The 19,565-nt window shown below is 38.9% G+C and overlaps 1 protein-coding gene across 2 annotated transcripts in view; it reads left to right on the top strand.

The window, feature by feature from the left end:
- The window catches only part of fhod3b (formin homology 2 domain containing 3b), a 104,379-nt gene that overhangs the window by 17,068 nt on the left and 67,746 nt on the right, over positions 1 to 19,565 (top strand). The window lies entirely within an intron of this gene.

Here is a 19,565-nt window from a genome sequence, read left to right on the forward strand (position 1 = left end):
TGGTTTATTAAACTGCTTTTAACTGATCCACTCCTGGCACAGTGATTTGTTGTAATCACGCACTGAGACAGTCCAGGCTCTTTTGTGTTCTTAAAGTGTCTATCAGGCACAATACAAATATTTATCTCTGAGTGTAGCCTCATTAGCTTGGCCTGTTTTATGACCACTAATCTTTCGTACAAATAAAGCCCTAATGACTCACATTAACATTTTAGGTGTTCTGGTCACACATGTCCGGAGTGACCTCCATTGGGACAGTATAATGGCCTTCCTGGAGTTCAAAGGCAAAAATCAGTGCTCCCAGCTGATAGATGTGATGAATATAGATGTAGTATACTGTATGTGTTACAGTGATGAAATCAAAACCAGGCGTTTGTACCAGCGTTATGTTCACTTTACCCAAAAAACCCCCAAAAAACTAAGCAGGTTAAAGGAAAATTCACAAAAGAGACCTCCTCCTGAAGAAGAGCTGTGCTACTGTATCATGACAGTATGAAGCCTCTCGGATATAAACATGTGTAAGTATAACCTGATGTGGGTATTAGTCCTTTGAAAGGGATAAAAGGAGTATTTCTTAAAATAAATGTGTTTTTTTGTCCCCAGATAACCAGTAGTACTAATGGTTTGATCTTTGTTTATATTTGTTTGACCAGCACAAAAGCCCGGGATTCAGAAAATAAACTGAACTCGTCCCTCTGCGTGTTAGCATTGGCCACAGACTGTTATAATCATTGGGCTTTTGTTGTTGTCGGTGGACTAGATGTGGTAGTGAGGGCCTGATTAAAGCAGCCTTTTATTTTTGAAGCTGTCCACGTTGCTGCGATGTGATGCTGTGGAGACTTTCAAGGCCGGGAGAGAAACATAGACAGCCTATAGCGGGAGAGTTACAGACTTTAAACGATGAGTTAAGAATCAACAAATATCCCAAATGTTCATCATCAGCAGCAGCAGCTCTAACAAAATAAAAGAGTTCTTGAGTTTGACAGATTTACAGCCAGAAGCTCCTCCGGCAATTAATAGCATTTATGCAACACAGCTATAGCATTTGATACGATAAATCTGTCAACTGCAATCCAGAAAATGTTGCCTGATCTCCAGAAAATCATCTTGAGCTCTTATCATAGTCATGCTCTCGCCAGCTGGACATCAATTGGACATGGACGATGTTTTATTTGTTTGTTTCTGGCTGGTAGTTATTAGTCACAAATGTATAAAAAAACCCAAATATTACAGTTCAAAGCTAATATAAGTCGGTGTTCCCCTTTAAGAGCAGGTTCATCTGTCAACACATTGATCCCAGCTGAGGAGTGACAGCTGTAATCAGAGGTGACACATTCTTAGTGGATTATCTGCCTTGTCTTTTACAACCTCTTATAATCTGGGCTCAGGGCATGATTCATTGTGACCGCTGTTGACTTGTGTTTCTCTTTCGGGCTGTAATTTTTTCAAATTGGTAGTTTTGATCTTCAGGTTGACAACTGGAAACTCTGTGGTTGTTAAAATGGAAGCAGTAAATTTTCTACGATTATTCCTCTGCAAACCATGTTGGGAAGATGAGTTCCTGGCCGCTAACAACATAGTTGCATGAAAATGTACACTGTTGAAATGTGGGATGTTGTTTTTGTTTATCTAATTAATATATTGTTGTGTGTGTGTGTGCGCGTGTGTGTGTGGGATGTCAGCGCATTGACTTAAGACGATAAAATCACCTGCGGGTTATCTTGGAAGCTCCCAACCACAGTGCCTGTCTTTTCCACACACTCTGCCAGGTCTGTGCTAAGCCATCTGCACTTTTGTGAGCACACATAAAAAAAACAATTCCAGTTGTTAACCTGCCTATTCAAGAGAAGATCAGCTTTAAATTATTGCTATCCTTTTGAAAGGCGCCAGCTAATTGTACCCAAGGTCATATCTATTTCTCTGGATTGCTTAAAACTAATTCAGAGAAAATATTAAAAATATAAGAATTTATTTGTCATCCTTATCTGGTTTGATATCTATAGCTCATAATTCACCTTTAGTCAGTTAGTTAGAGTATCACATACAAAGGATTGTAAGCACAAAACCACTTTTTGGAGTCACAATCAAGCAATTAAATCAAATATAGTCGTGTTTCTGTGTCCAGGGAGTGTCAAGCAAGCTGAGAATGATTCAAAACACACGTATCACATGGCACCCATGAGACACAGTGGAAGATCAAATGGCCTAGTCTCTCATCTCTTAGATTTCCCTCAAAGAGACCCCAAAATGGGATCATGGACTTAGAGTCACCCCGGGAGGCCAACTTAAACAACATTGTGCCAGAGAGGAGAAATCTGAGGCAGCAAACATCTCAGAGTGAAGCGAGTTTTACTCTTCAAATCACAGCTGATAGCAAAAGTAGATCAGCGGTGGGATTGATGGTATCACTCACCTCACACTTGTGTTTTTTTATATACTTTTAGTTTGGACATAAGCCCGAACAGCCCCATGCAGCGAGATAACAACATAGCAAAGATTAATGCTTCATTTACGGGCAGCGGTACAGGATAATGTTTCCCCTCACTTTGTCTCTGTGCCTCTGCAACTAGAACACATCATTTTCCTTTTCCATTTGGAAGGATTACGGCTAATTGTTGACTCTTTTGCAGATTTGCCTCACGTACTGTACAAGGCTGTAGACTGCTACAACATTAATTCATATGAGCGCACTCATGTGCTCACGTACACACACTCATGCAAAGGCATGCACATATTAAGAACCCATCTGGTTCCAGTTGTAAGTCCCCTCAGCGCTGCTCCTCACTCGTCCAAAAAGAAGAGAGCTGTCTACATTTTCATCCAAGAGGGGAGGTTTTTTTTTTTTTTTTTACCTTTCTCTGTTTACAGGACATAGAGATGGGGTGAACATGCAGCCAAAGCTGTATTCCTGTGGACAACTCTTGTATCCTCTTTAAAGTTCTGTAAATACATATATCGAGTCCTTTTTTATTCTGCTCCATTCACTCCTGACAATCAGCCAAACTCCTGTCACGAATGAAATGATTGGTATAACTTACATTTTGCAGTCAGCTCATAGTAAAATATAGTTTTTGAAAGTGGCACATCATGACATATGAGTTGGACTACTAAGAGTGGATGCCATGTGAACCAGACCGCTCTGGGGTTTACCACTGCTGCGAGACTGGAGCAGTCCTTGTTGAAGTGGACAGGTGTGTAACCTCAGTAGCCGCAGACTTCACAGACTTTAAACAGCTGACTCCTCGCAGGAAGGAAAATTTGGAAGGAATCTGAGTTTGTTTTGCTCAAACCAACATCTGTTTGATGTCTGCATAGAATTGTTTATCGTATATTTACACAGGGGTCTATGATGGTTAAGAGTTGAGGTTTGAGGCGCCTCCGCACAGCCAGTGTTTGCCCTCTTTTCTGTATCCTTAATGGGGGAAGAATCAGGAGGAGAAGACCTATAAAAATTGTGGGCTTTTTAAAAAAAAAAAGTCTGACTTATTTGACATAATATCTGATTTAACTGCCTATATGTTTGATGGAAGCAATTATGAGATTTTATTTGATGAGGAATCTCCAACAAAAGTTGTTTTCCCCTTGAACTAAGGAGCCAATCACTCTTACCTGTTACTCTGGAAAATGTGTTTTACTGTATATGTTTTTTTATGCTTTTATGCCACCATATATCATATACCTCTGACCATTTAATCCCTGTTTAACAGAGTCGTAAGCAGTGCTCAGTTTATATATTTATCTTTGTCATGTTTGAGATTTGCATTCGGGGTTATGAATGGATGGTTATACTATATGGACAGGAAGGATTTGAATGCCAGTATCGACTAGAAAAAACCCTGACCTTTAACTCAGTACCCCACTGGCCTTCAGCCAAATCCTAGTGTGCCATGGAATTCCATCTCACATCCTCCCTCACATGTCATGCTGGCTCCTTTTCTTTCCCTCAGCTTTGATGTCAATGTCTTTGTAAGGAAACGTCTCTTTCCCTCTCCGCGTCTATCAGGAGAATATGAGAAATGCTTAAGAGAACCAAAACACATATTTTCTCTGTTTGTCGTTACAGTACTGTCACTCATCCAATGTTCTATCAATCGGGGTTGTTATTTCTTCTCTCACCTTGGATCAAGTAGTGTTGCCACAGCTGGCTAGCTTTGAATCATTTACCATTGCTGTTTTGCTTTGAAGGAGGATTTATTGGATTTTTGTCACATTCATGTGCTGAGATTGATTTAGACTTTAGGCTGACATCAGCTGGAAAAATAAAGATTGACATGACCTGTTTAGCCCTGAGTATAGAAGGATGTGACAGTCATTTTTTTTTTTGCACGTCTCGTCAGAAGTCCAAACTGGATTCTTGGACTAAAAATATCACTTGTGAAACTGTGATGGAGAGACTTTCAGAACACTGTTACTGTGTGGAGAGATTTGTAGAACTGAGGTAAAACGTTTGAGTGCTGCATATTTCTATTTTCTGCACAAGCCATCTAAATCCCTCATCTTCCACAGCTGTCATGCTCTCCTTGCTCTGTGCCTCCTGCTTCGTCATCTCGCTCCCTTTGACTTGCCAGCTGATGATGCAGTCGGAACCTTGCAAATGTTATGTTTCTCTATTATCAGGTAAACAGTAGCCATTTCATTTCAGGATGTAAGACAGATTAACAGTGTCCTTTTTTTTCCCTTATCTCACTATGCTGTAGCATTGGAACACCTGTGGCTTCCCATGCTTCATTGTTTTGCTGTGGTTACTGGCTGTGAGCCAGCAGAGATTTCAGGCATATTCATCGTGAGCCATTTGGCAAAGGTAGAAAGTATGTGACATTTTGCGGGGATGCGTTAATGACTTGAGAGCCAACCACTTGTGTTCTGGTTCACAACAGCATAAAGAAGCATGATCCATAGCTTTAAAATGACTGTGTATATTGTAGACCATCTTGTGATTCATTGTAAATATTAGCTAGGCCACCAGGTATCTGTTTCATTTTATCAACTGCAAACATGTTCATGGCCAAGGAACAACTATAGTTGTTATTTTTAGAGCTGAAGTAAGCTCAAGTGCACGCCAGGAGTGGGATAAGTAATATTTATATTGTAGGGCCTTTAATGAAACAATAATATCATTTTCGCTGTGAACCACACAACACTGCGTCAGTATTGTCATTTTCTATTCAGTTTATACTAAACATTGATGTGAGGGAGGGATTCGGGAGGTTGTGTAACTTGTAAAAACCCTGGAGCATGTGATGCAGAATAGAGCACAGAATAATTCAACACTGATGAAACAGGGACAACAAGTTAAGAAGAAGATATTTTACAAATATAAGACTCCTATAAAGAATCACAAAAGAGGATACTGTACACAGTGCAGCATGGCAGTTTAAGCACATTTTCGTCAGATTGGAAGTACATTTTAAGCAATCAAAAATAGCAAAAGTAACACAGTCTTCTCACTTGGCTTCTGATTATAGCAGCAACTGAAGCTGAAGTACTTGATCCTCTCACCTCAATTCCAGACGTTGTTGGGTAATTGGAGAATGAAGCTGGAATAAAGAGCTCAAGCACCAGGAGAATCTCCTCTTGTTGCCACCCATTGCTCTGAAGAGGACCACTCTAGAGTGGCCTTAGCAGGAGAAGATTGGACAACCTTTGTTACATGCTTTAAACAGAATGAAAGGAAAAGGGGGGGTGAAGAGAAGAGGTTCCAAAGCTTTGCGTGAATATCAGCCAAGAGCCTACTTCATCAGTTCAGGCATGTTGGGCAGTTGGGATGGCTCCATCTGAACTGCAGGTTACAAGAGGATTCAAAGTGTCTGTCTGAAATGTATGCTGCACATGGAAGTGAAGTGTCTTACAAATGAAGAACGCTCATGCAGAGCATATGAACATTTTGCGTAAAATAGCTTTTTATTATTTGTAGCAGAGCTGGAATGGAAGAAATTTGTAATTAGAGAATATTCTTAAATTCAACAATACATAGTCAAACTTCAAACTGAAGAAAAAAAGAATAAATTCTGCACTAATTACAATCGCACAAACAGCTACCCAATCTTCCTCCGTGGTGAAAGTAAAAGAAACATTGTCTGTTTTTGCTTAGTCTGGGTTATAAAGAGGAGTGAAAATATCTATTGGTATAAACCATAAGTGATTCCTGAAGTTGGTAGGAAAGCAAGCCATGTTTACATCATTGTTGTGGTTAAATCTGTGTAAAGTTAAGTCTCATCTTTCAGTGAAAATGTTAGACATTGTTGGGATCTATTCAGATCTGTTCCTATGTGTTCTATGGTGGTTTTCTCAGTGGTCACTTAAGGATCATTGAACACACAAAGCAGTAAAATGTTTTGCTTAGACCTCTTGTTTATAAGATAAAAGCCTGTATATAAGCCTTTAATCTCTGTGTTTGGAAATGTGAAAAATGTTTGAATCTCTCCCAGTGTCTGGACCTCAGAATTCAATGACATCAGTGTCTGTTCTTTCTGCTTGTTCTGTGATGAATGCCTTTCGTATTAGCGAGGTTCAACACAAAGCTAAGATAACCCCGCATATCAATCAGTCAATCAGACTTTATTTATATAGCTCCTTTCAAACAAATCAAGTGCAATTCAAAGCGATTGACAAAACGTAGGATGTTAAAAATGGATTGAGACTAATGCACATCAAAACAACTAAAGCAAAATAAATAAATAAGGATATATGAATAATAATAATGATGATGATAATAAATAAAATAAGTATAAATAATAAAACCATACAATTATAAAACACTACATAAAAGCCAGACTTACTAGATTGGTTTTTAGTTTATGTTTAAAGATATCAATATTTTCAGCTCCTCTCAGATCCTCTGGAAGGCTGTTCCAGCAGCTTGGAGCGTAATGCCTGAAAGCAGCTTCACCAAAGAACCAGAGGATCTGAGGGGCCTTCTTGGTTCATAAACCAAAAGCATTTCTAAGAAGTCTGGTGCAAGGCCATGTAGTGCCTTATAAACTAATAAAAGAATTATAAAATCAGTCAATACTAAAATTAACAGGTAACCAGTGTAAAGACTTTAAAATTGATGTAATGCGTGCTCTCCTTTTGGTCTTAGTCAGCACTCGTTCAGCAGAATATTGAATTAATTGTAGCTGATTTATTGTATTCTTCAGTAAAGCAGAAAGGAGAGCTACAGTAGTTACGGTAGTCTAGCCTGCTAATTTGCTGTGAGCACACACAAATACAAAATACAGTGGGTGGACATAATATACAAACATCTGTTCAATAACATAGCATTATCTTCCTTAGCATTATGTCAAGTTCTTTTATTTATTTTTTTGTTTTTATTTTCAAATTTAAAAAAAATAAATCAGACAAGGTGCCTTTTCACGCTATTGCTACAGTAGTAATTAAGTAAGTAGTAGCGCCATTTTTGGTCCAGTATCCAGCTCTTATAATACATCCAAGAAATTGTCAAATGGTCAAGAAATGTAGAAGTGTGCTAGTAAAGGCAAAGAAGAAGACTGCAAGCAAGCAAACATGGACGAAAACAATATAAGTTTAGAATTCTTCTAAGAATCTGCCTGACAAATGTTTTATGAGGAAGGAAATTGAATTGATTTTGAATTGAAATTGATTGTTTGTTAGGTTTCACAATGTGTTTTGTTAAGAAACAGTGAATGTAAACATAACTTTGTTAACAAAAAAACTCCACAAGCTACCTTTAAAATATAATGCAATCCAATGAAACAATTAAGTTTTACAAAGGTAGCTTCACATTGTACAGGTGTTATTATGATCTCCACTTAGACATGTATGAAAAAGCAATAATAGCACAAAATACCTTTAGCGATTGCAAAGGAACCTACTCAAACTGAATACTAACTAGCTGTGTAAACTATAAAATAGTTCTGACAATCAAACTTAATATTGTTAAGTTACAGGAGACAACTAGCTAAATTCCAGTGCATGAAGCCTTATAATCTAATATTAAGTATGAAACCTGGAGGCTGGACCAGTGAAAATAAACCTAACATATGATGGTCAGTCATTTATTCCTACATCCAGTATGCAGTTTTAGAAAACAAAGGGACAAATCACAACCATTAAACACGATGATGGATTCATGGTGGGATGGTAGGTGATCTTAACACTATATACATACTAGTGTATATAATACTAACATATATAGACATAATAGCAGGCCCCGGCTGAGGTTAACCACTTAACTGAGTGTTTTTTACAATCAATAAAAAAACAATCAATAATCTTAACTCTTAACTAAGTCTCTTTTGTCCATATATTTGTGCTGCTAACAGGCCAGACATGTGTCCTAAATCCATACTGCACAATAATGTGAGCAGATTATGTTGTATGTTCACACTGCGTGACTGTGACACAGCTACAGTAGGAAGTACAAAATCTATTCTCAACTTAATAGCATAGAGCACTGATGACCTTATTTGGCAAAGATGGGAAGTCATTTACAGTGCACTCCAGGATTCCAAAAGTTTGAGTTTAGTTTGGATACTTCATGCAAAGAATGCAATAAGTGCACATTTTGCTCTACAGTATCTTATATGTCATCACGAACCACATATTAGCCCCAGACTCCTTCCTAAGTTTCCATCCCTGCAGCTGAGCACAGCCTACAGTGGCAGGCAACAGGAGCAGCTGTGCTGGAATAGTGACATCAAGAAAAAGAGTATGGTTTCTTCTGTTCATCTGTGTTTTGTGACCTAAAAACATATATCGGACCTCTAGGTTGACTGCTTACCTCAGAATTGCTTTTGTTCACAAGAGACAGTTGACGAACAAGGACTGTGAGTGTAATCTGTTATAAGACAGCTGATCTTATGAGACCGTCAAACATCTTTGGATTTACACATTCATGGTTTCAGACTAACTTTTTACATTGATGGCAGATCAACCAATAATAATCTGTTGCTCGTTGGTGTAACTGCATCTACATATGTAGTTATTAATAGTTGTCTCCAGACAAAAGGGAACCTAACCCATTATTCATTGCTATCATTTATTTAGTCACACATGCATCATTTGGCATGTGAACTTCTAAAAAAAAAAAAAGATCATCACTTGAAGAGTACAGTAGTTGATGTGCTCTGTCTAATTTAAAATTTACAAGCACAAAGTTTTCTATGACTCAACATTGCCAAAAGTCTACACATGCTAGTCTGTGCTCACACATACTTTATGACTATGGTTGTCTGCTACACCTTTTCCCACGTCAAAGGGGAGAAAGCAGACTTCCCTTCTCTCCTCTCTCCACAAACACATGACCCCATTGTCGATCAGACTACAATTCCAGCCTCACTGAGTGACTAATTAAAAGGTCTTAAAGGCTGGGAAAATGTTAACTATATGATGCAAACTGTGTGTGTAATAGACTAAACCTAAATGCACCAAAAGTGAGTATACTATATGTTATCAGTATATCAATATGTATGCAGGACCCCATACTGACACATATATGTTGTAAGTGATTCTTACATGATTATCACTACAACACATGATTCGGGCTTGTATTTGTTGTTGCCGTAAGATACCTTTTGCTAGTTTATGTACATAATCTCCTTTTTCGTCATCCTTCCCAGATCAAATTTACTGTAACAGTTTTCTATTTCAGGAAAATTTCCCAGACAGCATTCACCATAACTCAACATAACTCAAACTTGTGTTTTATCGTCACCAGGATGTCTGAGCACAACTCAATAATCTCAAGAATGTTTCCCCACTTCATGCCGATCTGTAAAATTAGACTTGTGTGGTGTGACCTCCACGTCCCAACAGTCAGCTGTTTCAAGCAGCAAGAACTCCTAAACTACCCAAAATGACACTTAAAGAGCCCTCCCCCCCTTCCTCTGCCTTGTGCTGCTATCTGAAGTCTTTGTGTCTCGGCATTAGAAGATCTGTTTAGGCCCAACCTGCCAACCAGCCATATGTTTCTGCTGAGGCTTGTCCTCAGACAGACACTATCATTTCACTTTAGTGGAACAAATACTATTGGTATTTTCTTTGAACTTGGCACACACATAATGGGAGCTAGACTGAAATTCTTTTGTTTGGGCATGATTTCATGTTGTCATTATGACATTTAATACCTAGACAATATGAGCAAATTAGTATGATTTAAAAGTATGATTTGATTTCATAAAAAGACTATAACTGTAATAACTGACTGTAATTTTTACATTTTCTTTCTGATGAAAGGACACATGCAAGGGAATTTCAGTTCATCTCTGTTCCGTGGCTGTCTTACATGATTGACATGCCACATTGTTCTAGTTTCCTTGACAAGCTAAGGGTAGATCTCCTACTTCTGACAGCAGAAAGCCAGGGTCAATTGGGGTTAACCCTGGCTAACCCTCTGGACCACCTGGAGACCCCCCCCCTACACAGCTCACCAGGATTATCCCACACCCTCCTACACATGGGCTGCACACATATTAAGGGTCATAGAGGTCATTTCTGTCTCTGTTGCTCTCTCTCTCACACACACACACACATACACAGTCTCTCTCTCTCTCTCCTTTCTTCAGACTTTGATGCCTGTGTTCTAGGATGCTGATCCTGTAAATGCTATAGGATGAAAGGGCTGTCTTGGTACAGGCCTGTGTGACCTCTATAGTTTCGGCTTTGGGAGCTGGCTGCACCACTTTTTGTTTGGGTTGATGCTTGAGGGAAGCTGTCGCCCCTGAGGTCAGCCGGCGGGGGTGGGCTGAGTGACTAGAGGACCACCTCCTGTCAACATGAAGTGATTTATGGAGAAGAGACACAATCCCAGCTCCTGTAAGCTACGTTCAATACTGAAGCCATAACATCATTTCAATCCTCTGCCTTCCTCTGTTCTGTTTAGTGGGGCATAGTTGGAAAGAAAATATTTTAAAGAGACTGTTTGGCATGAGTTGTATTGACTTCCTTCCAAGACATTACCTTTTTTGACATACTGTAGATACCTGCTCCCCTCTGAGATTCTGTTAGGTCATGGTAATGTTTGGCAATGGTAAAACTTTCAACAATTTTTTCTTTCTTTTTTTTTTTTCATTGGCATGCAAAAGAAAGAGGTTAAGTGGAATTCAGTCCCCTGTATTTCTTCCTGTGGAAAATTCCTGAATAGAAGAAATGATTTTTCATTCCCTGTCTGGGACATTTCACATATGTCAGGGGTTTTTTTATGGCTTAATTTTGCATTAATCTGATGCCCCATATTTTTGCCGCTAAACCACTTTTTGTGCCCCCCATTTCTAAATCGAGAAAGATGGTTTTAGAGGGAGAGAAAAAGACTTGGAGGAATGTTCCCCTGCTAAGACGTCATGTGGTGTATGACTGTGCACACCGCCAGGCCGGGCTCTCCAGGCACTCTTGGAGGGACAAGCCTTTCCTGGAAATCTCAATTTACCTCTGAATAATAGAAAAGGGACAATATATCATAGACGTGTATGTTAATGGGGAACAGGAGCTATTAGTGAAGAGTTATAGTAAGATATAGAAATGCCTTTACAAATGTAGCTGTTTGCCGTTTTAGTATTTGATGACATCCTTATTACTCTTAACCTTTGGTATCATATTATCAAGCCAGCTGAGCATCCTGTGACTCATGTTTTTTATCATGTGGGTGCATTTAAGGAGCACAGATCTCCCTAATCATGCTGATCTGCCTCTTTCTTCCACTGTTGGTCCCTGTTTCTCTCATCTGTAGTAACTAACTATAGACCTTGAAGGGATATCACATAGTACAGTGCTATGGATATGAAGAGATGTCTTGAGCCAGCTCTTTTTGGTCTGTTCCCCATCAGGCAGGCTGCCTCAGCAGGGCCTCAGCCTGCCCGTGAGTGGAAATCTTTGGCCCGTGTTATCTTTGGAAAGTGTCGAGTCCACAGAAACCCAGGAGCATGGAGTCCAGTGTCAGCTAGACATCCCAGGCTCACTATTACTAAGGAAAGATGGAGACATTGTGCTGCACCAGAATAGAGAGAGTTGCAGAAAGCAGTAGAGAATAGGAACACATTTGAGAAGTATGAAAGGATTATACTGTCGTAGCAAAAATAGGAAACATTTCTTGCCTGGTTATGTTTCTGGATATCCAATATTTAGTGATTTCACTGAGGAAAACTGATTAACGTTGTAGTTTGCTGAACATTTTCTCAACCTCCACAAACAGCAAAGACCACAGACATGTTTGAAAAGACCACATAAGGGAACATGATGAGCACTCTGACTCTGACATTGAGGTCCAAGGAGATGGTCCAAGATTTGGGGTTTCTTGTAGCTGACACAGCTAGGGGTTTTTTTTTGTCATGAATCTGAGGGAATGTGGGACAAAGAGCTCCATATTTGTAGTAGACTGTAGTGTAACCCAAGTCCTGTAGTGAGGAGGGCCTCATCCACTTAATGCAGGAATCCATCTCATTCTGTCTGTCTATATTGCTGTGATTTTTCCCTTCATAATGACCCCCAAGAGCCAGCAGGAGATTGGATGGCCTCCTATACATTCTGCATGTTGTGGCGGGGCATGACAAATTAGCACCCTGCAGAAATGCTGAATTTCTATGGATGTTTGTCTCATCAAAACAGCATGGCCATTTCCTGACTTGGCAAACAGAAGGTTCTGGTATAATGGAACATTCATAAGGCTTTCAAGCAGGGACAGTTTCTCATCAGATCCACTGTTTTCTTTTGATGGAAGAGTTTATTTCATTGTTATAATACAATTTCAAACTTTTTTAACACAGTTGGCTGTGCATCCCATTTGGTACCAGATGAAAGTAGACTGTATACTTAAGTAAACCAAAGTACACTGTATATAATAAGCTGTATTCTATGTTTAACTCTCAAGTGTCTGGTATCAGTTCTTACCTCAGGCATATGCACTACATACTTGAATATTTTATTGTAGTCTCAACTTAATCTTATTATTTATCGGTATCATGTATTGCCATACTGTAAATTCAAGAAACTAAATATCTTTTCATGTCATATATGACCAAAGGCGTGCACGATATCAAGTCATACACACTGAAACGCTAAATACACCCATCCTCTCCCCATATACAAAATAGGGAGAGGAACAAGTGTTTTTTAAAGGGGATATATCATGCTTTTTGTGATTCTGTTATTTTTTTTTACTGCTATGATGCTGGATTCCTCCTCGTGATGATGTCAGATTGTTCGCACACGCCCACAAATGGCCATCCGTTCCATAGCCTTTGTTGCTAAGGTTGTTGCTAAGGTTTTTGCATTGTCCACTTGCATATTTCAGATGGGAATTGGGCTTGAAAAAGTATCGATGTATTTGAGAAGATTTACATTTACAGCTCATCGGGAGGGGGGCCTTAAAGAGACAGGAGCTAAAATGGCCTGTTTCAGACAGAGGCTGAACTGAGGAGCTGCATCAAGGACCAGTATAGTATAGTATAAGTATAGTATAAGATAAATAAGAGTTATTTTTAACTGTAAATCATGCAAAGATATTCCAGTAGAGCTCCAGAATATAAATGTAGACTTGGAAATGTGCAAGATACGTCCCCTTTAAAGTGACTAACAAATGTTAAAAATGGCCTATCGCATGTTAGCTGAGCCAAAGTTAGGCCTCATTAATCTGAGCAAAATCACAAAGGTATTCAATTTAGTTCACTTTGCTAACTGTGATATTTTATGTTTGATTGACTGAAAAATAAATATTTGTTTTAATACTTGCACCACAGCCCTTAAAATACACTAAAGTTTTTCTGGATGACTTATTGAAATCTTAGAGGTGGGAAATTAAAAGGACTTTTGTTCTTATCATCACCAGACCAAGCACTCTGAGTCACTTGATCTGCTTGCATGACTAAAATAATCACATCAGCTGTGGTAATAATACTCATATATAATATTCTCAGTTAGATAAAGACTGATAATGAAAGACTGACCTGGATATTAACAGAGAGGCTTTGTCATTTTGCCTTTTAGAGAAGAGCTGAGCATCAGCAGGGTAAATTGTTGTTTAGAGATTTCACCACATGCCATGTGCCTCATAAGTCTAACGCAACACATTGTATTTTTATCTCACGGTTTAACACGTGCTCATATTTATATTTAGCATAACCTCCCTTCCTTTAACTGGTGACTCATTTAGAGTGTTTGCAATGCTGCTAATTTATTTTTTGATCTAACCCACATATTCTGAGTATAGACAGGTTTCACTTTCCTCTCACATACGTACAGCATGCACCAGCTGTGTCAGCTCTCTTCAACTGATCAGTTTAGAAACATGCTCTATGTTAAGCGAGTAAATTAGCCATTAATAGTTCATGGAGAGGTGTGATGTCATGGTTTTTAAATGATCCAATCCACTGGACCATGTTACTGTATAGCACCTCAACCACCTGCTGAGAGTTTGACTTCATATTACCACTTGAAGTGAATAATCCCTTTTCTGTCATTTTCAGTATTATGTAACAAATGTCTGTCTCCACTCTTTACCTTTGCCAAGGTGTAGCACAAAGTTGCTTACACTGCTGTTCATGCAATTGGTAACGGAGTGTTTTCTCATTGCCTGGATATTTTTGCTCTCTGCTGTGCTAACCTACAGTATTCCACCACCCATTAACTTGTGACATGAGGGGAAATCAGGTTGATGGCTTTACAGGATGTCCGAGGAATTTCGGTCATGCTCAGTAAAGCTCAGAAAAAGAGGGGAGCAGGGATAAGCATTTGGGAACTGTCTTTAATTTTGCTAATGTCTACATATGGCAACTGTGTGTACATAATCAGTTTGTCTTTGCTTGGTTAAACCCTTCCCACCCCTACTTCTTTCTTTTTTTTTTTCTTTCCGTTATTCTATTCAGATGAGGTCTGTGTGCAAATTCAAGTAAACAGAGTGGAAGAAAACACAGTGTTCCTCTCTATACTGGAATGTTTTTATTGTTTTCTACTGTGACGCTGGGAAATGGTCAAAAATATACAGAAAAACCACTAATATCAATTACCTAATTAATCAATCGATCAAGCTTTATACATATATATCACCTTTCAAACAAATCAAATGCAACTCAAAGTGCTTTATTGACAAAACGTAGGATGTTAAAAATGAATTTAGAGATTAATGCAAAACAACTTAAAAAAAGTCAATTGAATAAGACAACAATAAAAGATGAGTAATTAAGATAATAAAATGTGAATAAAAGATAATACAAGCAGTAAAAATAACAATAAAAAAATAAAATGATGAAATACTACACAAAATAAATAGATCATAGTGAAAAAGTAAAATTTTAATAAAACAAAATACATTAAAATAAATGATAATGATAATAAAGAAAATAAGTATAAATAATAAAACCATAAAATTATAAAACACTGCATAAAAACCAGACTAACTAGATGGGTTTTTAAATATGAATATTTTCAGCTCCTCTCTGGAAGGATTTTCCAGCAGCTTGGAGCGTAATGCCTGAAAGCAGCATCACCAAATTTTTTTGTTCTGCTTTGTGGAACAGCTAAAAGAGAAGAACCAGAGGATCTGAGGGGCCTCCCTGGTTCATAAACCAAAAGCATAATACCTAAGAAGGACTGGAGCCATTTTCAGCCTTTATAACAACTTCAATTCTCCAAGGAATGCTGTAATACAAGTACTGAGCTGTGTGTATGAGGAGGTTTGACCGTGAAGGTGTTGGAATTCACCCCAGTGTTCGTGAAACCACTCTCGAATTTGTTTGAGCTGTGTGTATGGGGGCTTTGCCATCTCTGAACACGCTGAGGGAACAATGCATCAAAAGGTGCACCTGGTCCTGTAAAAATGCTTCATATTTCTTGGCAGTTACACTATGATGCAGAGCTAAGATCATACCTAATGCCTGGCATGAGATGCCTACAGATCCACCATGCTGATCTGCATGCAGGAGACGGGTGAAAACGACTTATCACACCATATTGCTTTTTCCAGTATTCTGGGGTGCCAGCTTTGTACACCTTATGCCAGAGTATACGTCATTGCGTGTTAACCTTGGATATAGGCCCAAATGGTTTCTAAATGGCAGTACAGCTGTAAATATCATCTCTGGGAAGCTGATGTCTCTCTGCAAATGTTAGGTCATTCTCTTTTGGTATTGAGCAACTTCCCTTTTAAATGTTTATCTATACCTCTCCAACTTTTGTTGTAGCTGATGCAGCTTGTACATCTTTCCAACATGACATCAGTATTCCCTTAGATGATTCTTCTCGGCACATTTAATAATTCGGGAGGTTTGGGGACTGATGCTATTGCCTGTTAGACACACCTCTCTGGTGCTTTGTGAATGTACTTTGAAAACTCATATATTAAATTGTTGTCAAACCTCGCACTGGCACACTAGTAATCGGTATTGGTATGTGACTGCCCTTTGTAGCAACCATTATAACTGTGATTTGGTTACTTCAAAGGTAACATCCTTTTCATGTGGTGAGTCCAGTTTTGTATACCCCCCATTATCAGGTTATCACCTTGACAACAGCAAAAACACAAAAAGGGAACATGTCATCACCTAGGAATGATGCAGTCCACCTCTGGGCCATCTGGTCATAAATATGTCACATGAATTTGACCTGTAATTGGAGGGGATTCATTTCAAGTACAACAATGCAGTGATGAGAAATTCCCCAAGCTAGTGGTGTCTGAGGTATATTCTGTATTTGACAGATGTAAACTAGATGTGAACAAATGAACAGATGGAAATAAATCCTCCCCACCCCTGCATTTCACTTTAGGGACAAAATAATGCATCAACACAAAAATATGGGTCAGGAAAATCAGATGATTATGTCCCCTGGCTCACAGTCTTATAAGAGACCTTTATCTTGCTTAAGTCATATGAACTAATACAGCTGTTTGGAAAAGTAAGTGTTGTCCAGAGGGGGAATGATGGGACACAGACTCCACACCCAGCATTGCTACTTCAACTCAGCTTTAAAATATCTAATCCCAAGTGACTGATTATCAGTCATTAAGAGATAACAATCAGAAGTGCAAACAAATAACTGAAATCTGAGTGTCAAACATTTACACATCGCTGTAGCAAAGAACTGTGAGACCACTTTCGGCACCGTTTCCAGCCATTGTATTCGCACAAAGTGAATTCACATGTCCCTTTGCTTAGCTCCCTGGGACTTTATTGCTGTTTGGGGTTTTGAACATGTCAGTTAGATGTAATGAATATAATGTTAGTATTTTTTTTACTTATTTTATTGTTTGTTTGTTATACTATTGTGGTCACAAATTGCTCTGGGTGGACATATTTGGTATTTTTCCATCCCCTGAAGAATACATAAGTCTGTTATTTCTTTTGATCTCTGTTGGATATTCTTATAAATAATATAATATTGTCAAACAAATGTTTATCTTTATTCTTTTAACAATCACATTCATATTTTCCCTGTCATTGTCTAATTTTCCAGTGTTCTGCTGCACTGGGCATTCACATCCATGTGATTGGATGGACAATTTAACTGGACTCTATAACCATTTTATTTCATATGAGGCTAGCAGGACATCTTTCTTCTTATTATTTATGACTTTTCATGAGGCGGCACAGTGGGTTATTGCCTTATTTTGGATGGAGGGTGTGAAGCTGCATCCATGTAATGAACTAGGACTGATCATACACTTACACCATCCATTCAAAATTTAAAATTTTCAGTTTCCAAAATAATGTGCATGGTCAAAGTAGCACTACATTCAGGTTTAGTTTATTTGAATAATGGACTTTGGCTGACTTGAGGCTTATGAATTATTTACAGTAGCTCCAAATCACATACACAGTATTGATGCTGACAGAAAATTGCAAAATGTAGCATCAGCACTGTTGACTTGCAGTGAAACAGGTCCAGGGTTGAATCCCATCCCAGGCTGACCGCTGCCTTTCTGCTCTCCCTGTGTTTGTGTGGGTTTCCTCTGGAAGCAGATATTTGGGTCAGATGAATGGGAAACTCTAAACTACTCACAGGTGTGAATGTGAGTGTAGCTTTCTTTGTCTGTAGCCTTGTGTTGGACCAGAGACCTGTCCACAGTGTTTCCCTGCCTCTCACCAAGTGCATTCTGGGATAGGCTTCAGTCCTTACTGATCCTGAACCGGATAAGCAGGTATAGAAGGAAATGGATGGATTACATTGACCCCGGTTGTCTCCTTGGCTGCCAACCGGGGTCAGTCTGAGATGGAAGCAGGAGCAGGAGAGCAGCTCGGAGCCTCAGTCTCTGACTTTTGTTTGATATCTAGTGTCAGGAAAAAATGTTGCAGACAATGGACATCACCAACATATCACTCACTAAGTAGTTAGCATGCATTAGCTCAGACAGCTAACTTGGCTTGTTTATGTTACGTGAACGTCGCTTTTTTCCCCATCGACCAATTGATTGGTTGACGAGTAGGTAGAATTTCAGTCGACCAAGATTTTCTTTGTTTCTTCTCAGGACACAGCATTGGTTTAAAGCACTTCTAATTTAACTGTTGTAAAGAAAATAACTGTTGAATCTTTTCACATCGTTTCATGGCATGTCTTTATTTTTTGCACCAAATTATGGCGAGTAGTATCGATAAGAGTATCGATAACTATCGGTATCGATAAGCAGTACCAGTATCGATAAAATCCTAACGTTACCCATCCCTAGCAAACACAATACATCTACATTATTATTATGGCAATGGAGCCACAACTATACCCTCCATGAAAGGTTTGCAGAATTATCCCTCACTATCAGTAAACAGAGAAGAGGGAATCAGGCATGTTGAAGAGTTTTAGGTCCAGGGATCAGACATTTGCCTGTACCAGCTCTCTGCTTGGCAGTATGGATAAACAGTGGAGGACTCAGTCTGACCTCACTGTCAAACAGACTGATACGGATCCCCTCAAACAGTAAGCACTTCCAGCCTACACTGTCGCCACCACCCTAACCACACCTCATTCCCTCCTCTTTTTTCAGACTCATATCTAATGTTTCTTTCTCAAATCAAATAATGATGATATAATTTTTCCCAATACTGCACAACAGCATGCACCACTGTTAAATGATCATTTTGCTGCTTACATTGGCCTCTTTTTATATCTGCTAAATGCATAGACAAGAATAAGGCGCCAACAAACACCAGTTCAAATAAAAATCTCACCATGGATCTGCTAATTACAGTTGAGGGTTTGTTGGCTGGTGTGACAGAGTGGGTCACAGTGGCCCTGTGAACCATGCCTGCAGCTGTCACACACATGCAGACTTCACTTTTCTCCTTCTCATTCCCTACTGATGTGGCCCAGTCAGCCCAGGGACAAATAGGCCCAGACATGGAAGACATTAAGACAAGCTAAAAACAACATGCTAAGTACAGACTTGCCCTCCCGCAATGCAAACACAAAGCATTTGCTCAGCTGCAATTATACACATTTTGACATGGACAGCAGGGGAGACAGCTTTCTTTATATTCATGTAAATGCTTGTTTCAGGGAAAGTCACAAGATATAGAGACGTTTTTTGGCTTCAAGTTGCTGTGTTAATATGAATTTGAAAGGGTAAAAAAAACAGATTATAAAGGTCAATGATTAACCATGTGTTGTGGTTTGCAGTGTGAACCCAA

Source organism: Thunnus thynnus, chromosome 10, assembly GCF_963924715.1.
Source record: "Thunnus thynnus chromosome 10, fThuThy2.1, whole genome shotgun sequence".
NCBI classification, from domain to species: Eukaryota; Metazoa; Chordata; class Actinopteri; order Scombriformes; family Scombridae; genus Thunnus; species Thunnus thynnus.